We start from the raw sequence: 10,203 nt of genomic DNA on the forward strand, positions 1-10,203 counted from the left end.
GCACCCTCAGGCTTCCCGGAGCGCCATGGAGTCCAAATGTTTTCCTTTTATCCCACCCCATATCCTGTCACCTGAAATGGCTTCTTTCATGTGTGAAAACAGAACGAGAGAGCAGGGTCTCCCGGGAGACCAGCCATAGTGACATCACTGTCTCCAGCTATTGGCAGCTGATGTGGCATCCATGTACACCTGTCAATCAAAGAAAGCGGGTGCAGATGTGCCGCACTAATGCAGAAACTCCATTCGCATTAAAAATGAGAGAGAGAGAGTAACTGTGTGTGACTACACTGTGAAAAAGATGGTTAAATCCAGTAAATCATGCCGAAAGGATTTACTTGACTAGTTATTTTGAAGTTCTAACAACTTGCAATAAAATAATTATGTAAAGGAATTTACCAAAAAAAGCCATCAAACTGATATCTTTGTATTTGTACTCTAACCCTGTAAAGCCTGATATATGAATAGTCAGAACAATCTATTTGTTTTAATTGAACAGTATATTAAAGCTTTAGACAAATAAAGAAAAATAGTTTGCATATATATATAGGGTTTTTTGTTAAGTATCATATTTGATACATCAGGTTTTTGTGGCTCAAATAGTATGATGATATAGGAGAAAATGGAGCTCATACTCAAGAAGAAAAAAGCTATAAAAAAAACTCTATGCAAATATGGTGCAGTTGCGTATATGGTCAAAAAGTAAGATGCAATTCTTATGTAAATGTAATGTAAATCAGTGAGCTTTTTAAAACACTATCAGACCACTTACATAAAATGCATATAAATATCAGTAGTCACTCTATATCCAATAATATCTCTTGGTAAGATGACGTTTAAATGCTTAGCTTTATGATCAAAGCTCTGTATTTTTTATTGTGGGGGACAAAACATATAATGCAATGCAATAGTTGATTGAGAGATGTACAAAACCTTTTATTTTAAAAATATTTTTTTAATGATGTATTGATATAACTGAAAGTTTTCACAGCAAAAAGACACGTGTACCTGAAGGAGGATGTTTTTAGAATTATACTAAAAGGCCTTATGAACTATCAATCAGACAACAGAAGGCATGTAGTAGATTGAGTACATCAGGTAAAGGTTTTATTATTTAGAAGATAAAGGTTTGATGACAAAGGTTTGATAATGTAGAGGCCTTATAAGATATGATTCGGTAGGCTTTATAGCAGGGGTTCTCAACTCTGGCTCTTGATGTCCACTTTCTTGCATAGTTTTGCTCCAACCCAAATAAAACACACCTGAACAAGCTAATCAAGGTCTTCAGGATTACTAGAAAGTTACAGGCAGGAGTGTTTGATCAAGGTTGCAGCTAAACTCTGCAGGAAAGTGGACATCAAGGGCCAGAGTTGAGAATCCCTGCTTTATATGGTTAAAGTGTGCAAAGTGTATATGTTTGTTTTGTGTATATACTAAAAAAAAAAAAGAATTAAAAAAAAAGGCATTCCAGAAATGGACAAGATAGTAATCTTAAACTTTACTTTAAAAAAAGAAAATAGCCAAAGGGAAATTAAAGGGGCAAGGCATGTTTATAGCAGACAGTGATGTTTCATTGACCCGATTAGCAAGGACGAACATAATTTAATCAAGACAAAAATAATGTATCCAACGTTTTAAGCGAGCAGAAGTAGACATTGGCGATTTACCCTCTTGTCAGAACAGGGCAAATATACTCACACATTGTCAGCTCCGCGTCTCATTTACTCAGCACAAATGACTGGAAAAGACATTCAGGCGTCCCCAGGGGGATGCCAACACTAAGTGGCATCTCTGGACGGCCACACCTTACTGAAAAACTTCGATGTGCTGTCTGATTGGAGTTAAGGTGAAGCGTCACTGGGCCTGAGCGCACCTGGGGGCATGGAGGCAGTTACGGAGTGCGGAAAGAGCACCACTCATTATGCAGTGGCAAACATGCTGTCACTCATCTCCCTTTCCCCACACACTCAGCTGTTGCGTGTTACTTCTCCTTCACTTCTTCTCCCTCGTTACTTGACCTTTTGAGTGCACATGAGGGAGAGAGAGAGAGAAGCCCGCTGCGTAGACGGCCGTGCAGCTGTGGAGAGCACGACAAAACTCAACTGGATTCAGAGAGAGAGAGAGAGAGGAAAAGAGAAAATAAAACATTTATGAAGGTTAAAGAGAGATTCCTTCACCTGTGTAAACAGTGTTTATTTATACATCAAAGTAATGAAAGTAATGTACTGCAAGTGATATTGCTGCTGCTCCAACAAAACAAAAACAATCATAATAAAATAATTATTATTATTATCATTAATAGTATCAAGGCTAATATATATATATACACTCACCGGCCACTTTATTAGGTACACCTGTCCAACTGCTCGTTAACACTTAATTTCTAAGCAGCCAATCACATGGCGGCAACTCAGTGCATTTAGGCATGTAGACATGGTCAAGACAATCTCCTGCAGTTCAAACCGAGCATCAGTATGGGGAAGAAAGTTGATTTGAGTGACTTTGAACGTGGCATGATTGTTGGTGCCAGAAGGGCTGGTCTGAGTATTTCAGAAACTGCTAATCTACTGGGATTTTCACGCACAACCATCTCTAGGGTTTACAGAGAATGGTCCGAAAAAGAAAAAACATCCAGTGAGCGGCAGTTCTGTGGGCGGAAATGCCTTGTTGATGCCAGAGGTCAGAGGAGAATGGCCAGACTGGTTCGAGCTGATAGAAGGGCAACAGTGACTGAAATAACCACTCGTTACAACCGAGGTATGCAGCAAAGCATTTGTGAAGCCACAACACGCACAACCTTGAGGCGGATGGGCTACAACAGCAGAAGACTCCACCGGGTACCACTCATCTCCACTACAAATAGGAAAAAGAGGCTACAATTTGCAAGAGCTCACCAAAATTGAACAGTTGAAGACTGGAAAAATGTTGCCTGGTCTGATGAGTCTCGATTTCTGTTGAGACATTCAGATTTTAGAGTCAGAATTTGGCGTAAACAGAATGAGAACATGGAACCATCATGCCTTGTTACCACTGTGCAGGCTGGTGGTGGTGGTGTAATGGTGTGGGGGATGTTTTCCTGGCACACTTTAGGCCCCTTAGTGCCAATTGGGCATCGTTTAAATGCCACGGCCTACCTGAGCATTGTTTCTGACCATGTCCATCCCTTTATGGCCACCATGTACCCATCCTCTGATGGCTACTTCCACCATGTCACAAAGCTCTAATCATTTCAAATTGGTTTCTTGAACATGACAATGAGTTCACTGTACTAAAATGGCCTCCACAGTCACCAGATCTCAACCCAATAGAGCATCTTTGGGATGTGGTGGAACGGGAGATTCGCATCATGGATGTGCAGCCGACAAATCTGCGGCAACTGTGTGATGCCATCATGTCAATATGGACCAAACTCCCTGAGGAATGCTTCCAGCACCTTGTTGAATCTATGCCACGAAGAATTGAGGCAGTTCTGAAGGCAAAAGGGGGTCCAACCCGTTACTAGCATGGGGTACCTAATAAAGTGGCCGGTGAGTGTATATATACACACTGAACAAAATTATAAATGCAACACTTTTGTTTTTGCCCCCATTTTTCATGAGCTGAACTCAAAGATCTAAGACTTTTTTATGTACACAAAAGGCCTATTTCTCTCAAATATTGTTCACAAATCTGTCTAAATCTGTGTTAGTGAGCACTTCTCCTTTGCCGAGATAATCCATCCACCTCACAGGTGTGGCATATCAAGATGCTGATTAGATAGCATGATTATTGCACTGGTGTGCCTTAAGCCTGGTTCACACAGCAGGATAATTAGGCCGATTTTAGCCCCGATTTACCCCTTCCGACAATCTTAAGGATGCTCCGATTATCGGAAAATAATCTGATCAGATATTCCTGCCGTGTGTGGTGTGTTAAGAGTGCTCTCGTCTGCTCGGAAGGACGTCGGGACCGCTCCGATCTCAAATCGGGGATATCCAACATGTTGGATTATTTTGGCCCGATTTCTCCTCGTGTGTGGTGTCCCCCGGGGACAAACGAGCACGCAGCCTATGGACTGTGGCGTCTAGCCAATCAGAAAGCGAGGTGATGAGGCGCAGAGGAAGCACCGGGAAACAAAATCAAAACAGCCGGCGGCATGGTGCTCCAGGAAGTCCGGTGGACGTCGGAGATGGATTCGGTTAAAAACAAACTACAAACTATCGCCACTGCATCCCATAGACAGTAAGCTGCATCCTCTTCGTCCGCCATGATTGTTTACTCTGAAGAAGTCACGTTTGATCTCGAGGGATTTTGCGAGATTTTCCGTGTGACCTGGGAATGCTCGGGAGTCAAATCGGTTCGTGTGTGATGTGTTGATTTTGCCGTGTGGCTGCGCACCACATACGGTACGACCAAAACTGTTAGACCCGTGATTTTTTATCGCCGTGTGTGGGGTCTCTCAGGTTTGGAAAATCGGCCGACAATTTTAAAATCGTCCCGTGTGAACCAGGCTTTAGGCTGGCCACAATAAAAGGCCACTCTTAAATGTGCAGTTTTACTGTATTGGGGGGGGGGGGGGGGGGTCGGGGGGGTCGGGGGGGGGGGCTTTCATTGCTTTCATTGCTTTCTTTCCAATGAAAGAGAAACAGACTATAGAGAACTATCCTCTCTTATATCCAATTATCCCTAATTCACCCAACTAAATTATAATAAAATAAATGCATATTTAAAAAACATTGATATAAACAAAATTATACACAGACAAAACCTCAAAAATTAATTTTAAAGCAGTTACGTGTGTTGTCATGTACTAAATAAGAACGTCGTCGATATGACACTTTGGGGAACCGCCCCTTAGCGTAACGCGTCTGAAGTATGAATGAAACTAGTCCAATCCTATTTGTTTTGGTTGTGACGGCACACCCGGAAGCTACAAAGGGACGCCGTCACAAAACAGCGTTTGCTTCGCGATGAAGCAAGTAGCTCCCAGGCAGGAGGAGGCTTAGCGGAGGGATGCAGTTCTCGTTCCCTTTCTCAGGGAACAAGGGTTACAGTCGTAACCCGAGACGTTCCCTTTCGAGGGAACTCGAACTGCGTCGATATGCCACTTTGGGGAATGAGTATCCACTATGCCACAACGACACCTGCCTATCCCAGTGTGAAGCTGTCTCAGGCACAACTAGGACAAGAGCACTCGTGCACCAGGTGTCGATGGAAGGTCCAGACTATAAAATATTGTGAATGTGTGCGGAGTAGCCCAGCCAGCCGCATCACATAGCTCATGAATTGGTACCCCTGAAAGGACGCCATGCCTCTGGTAGAGTGAGCCCTCACAGCCAAAGGTGAAGGCAAACTGCGCACCTGATAGGCCAGGGAAATAGCCTGAACAATCCAGTTACTGATGGTCTGCTTGGATGCGGAAAGCCCTTTCCTGGGCGACCCGAAACACACCAGCAACTGGTCCGCCTTTCTCCACTGAGAAGATCTCTGAACATATATGTCAAGTGCTCTAACAGGGCAGAGTAGATGAAGACTACTCTCCTCTGCCGTCACATGAGGTGGGGGATGAAATGCCTGTAGAACCGTCGACCTCGCCAAATTAGACGGCACCTCCGGGACGTAGCCCGGTCTAGGGTGCTAGATGGCCTTAACTCTCCCAGGAGCAAACTCCAGGCACTGAGGAGATATGGAGAGCGCCTGGAGATCTCCTACTCTCTTGAGAGAAGTAATGGCAAGGAGAAAGACCAACTTAAGCGACAGGATCTTAGCCTCAGCCAACTCCAGTGGTTCGAAGGGGGCCTCAACCAACCCTTCGAGAACCACTGCAAGGTCCCATGTGGGAACTCTGGTCCGAGTTGCAGGTCTTATCCTCCGAGCCCCACGGAGGAAACGTACAACCAGCTGATGTCTTCCCAGAGGCCCATTACTCAGACGAGTGTGGAAAGCCGCAATGGCAGCCACATACACCTTGAGTGTGGATGGGGTAAGACCAGCAGAGAAGCGATCTTGGAGGAACTCCAGCACTGAAGCCACCAGGCAGTTAACTGGGTCCACCTCACGCTCTCTACACCAAACGGTGAAAACATTCCATTTTAGGCCGTACAACTTCCTCATGGAGGGAGCTCTAGAGCTGAGTATGGTCTCTACTACTCCGGCCGACAGGCCAGTCTCTAGTTACTGTGCCCAATTAGGGGCCAGACCCAAAACTTCCACAGCTCTGGGCATGGGTGGAATATTGAGCCCTCTGCCAGTGTCAGCAGGTCCCTCCTGATGGGAATCTCCCATGGAGGGCCGTCCAGGAGCGATATTATATCTGAGAACCATGCATGGGCCGGCCACAACGGGGCTACTCACAGTAGGCTGGCCCCGTCGCGACGGACCCTCTCTAGAACTCCCGGGGGCAGAGCGATCGGGGGAAATGCGTACAGACGCAGACTCGGCCACATCTGCACCATGGAATCCAACCCCAGGGATGTGTCAGGGAAAACCACAGTGGACAGTGTGTCGTCTCTCGAGACGCAAACAGATCTACTTCCAGTGGGCCGAACCTCTCGCATATAAACTCCACCACGTCGGGGTGAAGTCTCCATTCCCCGGGCCTCAGCCCCTGCCTCGACAGGATGTCTGCTCTTATTATGCGGAACGGATTTGCCCTTGGAGAAAACCCCTTGGTTTTCAACCACCACTGTAGGGCCCCTCATGTGCAGCAGCCCGAATGGAATGACATTGGACGCTGCTGCCATGAGCCCTAACTTTCTCTGAAAATGTTTCACAGTGATGGCTTGGCCTAGCTTTATCCTGGTCATCGTAGCCAGGATGGACTCGATCCGTGCAGGAGACAACCAGGAACATGGTTCTCTGGGCACGCTCTTTTTCGTGTTGAGTCTCAACCCCAAGCTCTGAATATGGCCAAGGACGACATCTCAATGCCGAACTCCCAGATCTTGAGACTGGGCCAGAATGACCCAGTCATCGATGTAGTTTAGCACACGTATGCCCTGAAGGCTCAGCGGGGCCAGAGCTGCATCCATGCACTTGGTGAATGTGTGAGGGGAGAGTGCTAGGCTAAATGTAAGAACCCAATACTGGTATGCTTTGCCCCCAAAAGCGAACCTCAGGAACTTCCTGAGAGAGGGAAGGATGGAGACGTGGAAGTATGCGTCCTTCAGATCTATCGTGACAAACCAGTCCTCGGACCTGATTTGGTTCACGATAATGGGAATGGTGAGTATCTTGAACCTCCTCAGAGACCGATTCAGATGCCTTAGATCTAGAATAGGACGCAACCCTCCATCCTTCTTTGGAACTATGAAGTACCGGCTGTCTGGTGGAGGAAAATACTCTATGGCCTACATTGCCAGCAGCGAGTGAACTTCCCGTTCTAACACTTGACCCTGCTCTGGGTCCACTGCAGTCTAAACCACTCCGTTAAACTTCGGTGGGTGAACATGGAACTGCAGTCTGTACCCCTTCTCTACAGTGCGCAGGACCCATGGCGATATATTGTAGAGGCTTTGCCATGCCTTGGCAAAATTCACCAAGGGAACCAGCCCTCGGGGCTGGTGTCGAGTGTTTTGTGAGAGCCCTTGACGATACCCTGAAGCGGAGGACCGGCAGACAATAATCGAAAACGACTCGTTGTCTGTGGGGTGGACAGTGCATTCGCTGGAAACTGATATGTCCCGAAGCGCCATTGGCGGCGTGATATTGACACCAGTTTCCTGAGGGCCCGACAAGAGAGGGGACCTCGATCGCTCTCTCTTGTGGGGGGCGGCCCTCAGAGGTCCCATAGCAATTCCCTTCACCTTCCTGGCCTGAAGGACGGTTCTCAAATCCGCCTTCTCAGGAGGATGTGGGTGGGAGCACCGTCTACAGTCCCAAGCTCTTTGAGGGGGAGCTCTAGAGGCGACACTCTCCTTTTGGTCCTGCCGGTTTGAGGAGCTTGATGAGGCTACCCACTGCCTGAAAGCTGCGCTCTGTTTCTTTGCTTCCTAGAACCTGTCGACGACCGTATTAACCGCGTCGCCGAACAGGCCAGTCGTAGAAACAGGGGTGTCAAGAAGGAAGGCCCTATCTTTCTCTTTAATCCCAGAAAGATTGAGCCATAGATGCCTCTCCGTGGTAACCAGAGCTGCCATGGAGTGGCCAATGGCACGGGATAACCCAGAGAGACAGATCTGTGGCTCTGCGCAGTTCGGCAATATCATCTGGGGTTGGACCCTCGCCTTCATCGAGGTCCTTTGACAGGTCGGCCTGGTACGCCTGCAAAATAGCCATAGTGTGCAGGCTCGCACCAGCCCGACCCGCCGCCATATATGCTCTGCCCACTAAGCCAGATGTCATGCGACAGGGCTTAGAAGGCAGCGCCGGGGCTTTGAGAGATGATGCCGCATCAGGGGCTAAATAGCTGGCCAAAGGTTCTTCGACACGCGGCATCATCCCATAGCCGTTCTCCTTAACCCCCACAATGTTACTGTAATCTAACACCGGGGGATTAGACAGGCGCGCTGAAAATGGCCTGTTCCATGACTTACACAACTCATTGTGTAAGTCTGGAAAGACTGGTAAAGCCCGGCATGGAGGCTGTGATGTGTGCTGCAGAAAGCGCTCATCAAGCTTACTTGCAGCCTGCGCTTCTTGTCTCTCTTGTGGCCAACTAATTATCAACTTGGCCACAGCACGTGTCACAAGCTCCTTATATTTAACAGGTGCAGATTGAGATGGCGCAATATGTGGTAACTGTTCATTAAAATCCCCTTCTACGATGCTGAGAATCAGAGAGCTGTTGCACGGGATCATCGACCCGAGCGGAAGAAGCTGCGGGCCGAGCTTCCGCTCGGGGAAGGAGGGGATCCGAGCTATCAGACCAGAATCGAGAAAGTGCCGAAGCAGTCTCGATCGCCTCCGCTAGCTCTCTCTGGGAGCCCCACGTTCTGAGCCGCTGTGCCACCTCGGTGGACGCGGGACCCGAACCGCGGGGAGCACGAGCCTGGCCGGCTTCATCAAATATAGCCAGGCGGGAGCACAGCACTCGGATGGATAGTGCTTCAAAGTGGCCGCAAGCAGCCCCCTCGAGGGCCCGGGGGTGCTGTGCTCCCAAACAGTAAACACACATCTCGTGTGTGTCCCCACCCGTAATATAACGAGGGCAGGGGTGCACACACTGATGAAACTGCTCGCTTGCCATCTCTTTGTAATATATATATATTAGACAAACAACACCAAATAGATGTTTCACACAACAGAGAGCGCTTGCTGAAGAGCGAAAGCTAGCGCTGTTTTGTGACGGCGTCCCTTTGTAGCTTCCGGGTGTGCCATCACACTCTACGTCATCACGCAACACCAATAGGATTGGACTAGTTTCATTCATACTTCAGACACGTTACGCTAAGGGGCGGTTCCCCAAAGTGTCATATCAACGCAGTTCGAGTTCCCTCGAAAGGGAACTACAGCTACCGGGGGTTTTGTCTTTGTTGTTTTCTTTAACATCGTTTGAGTTAACATCTGAGAATGTCACCACTGATGTTTTCTCAGTAGCACAGCCTTTGTTGTCCACCAGTATACAGCTGTGGGTGGAGCTGATGGTAAACCTCTCTAAATGGCCACTGCAAGCACTGGTTTTAAGGGGAGAAACAGAAGAGACGCCCCTCCTTTCTCTTCCCCCAAACTTTAAAATCCTTTTTCCTCTCCTCTGCTCTCCACCTCCCACGTGGAGGAGGGCAGACCTGCTGTAACTCTCCCAGTCTCCTGCCTGTCTCTGCCATCTGCTGCAGTCTGTCCCAGCTCACTCTGACAGCCATGTTTGAGACAGAGACTTCACCAGAACGTCCATCCATCAGGATCTGACCACACACACAGGTACAAACACACACACACATAAACGGCCACATCCGCTCACACTAGAGCACAGGCACACACTTTCCGTCTCACACACCCGCACGATGGCAGGCAGAGGAAGAAATCTGCCATGAAACTTAATCAGCGAGGGTCATGTCGGGGAGTGAGGAACAGATTAAATTAGCATAGTATTAGATATGGAAAATGATTTCTGTCAAAACCATCCTTACCACAATTATAATATGTTAATTACGTATTTCATTAAGAGGGTTGATTATGGCCCTGAGATGAAATCATGCGAGTAGTGGCACCTGGAGGACATTGAATCTCTCTCTTTTTCTGTTCATCCTACACTCCTTCTTCTCCAATCAGTCCTTCCCAATCCGTCCC

Source organism: Rhinichthys klamathensis, unplaced genomic scaffold (assembly GCF_029890125.1).
Source record: "Rhinichthys klamathensis goyatoka isolate OS25496 unplaced genomic scaffold, OSU_Roscu_1.1 h1tg000073l_1, whole genome shotgun sequence".
NCBI lineage: Eukaryota > Metazoa > Chordata > Actinopteri > Cypriniformes > Leuciscidae > Rhinichthys > Rhinichthys klamathensis.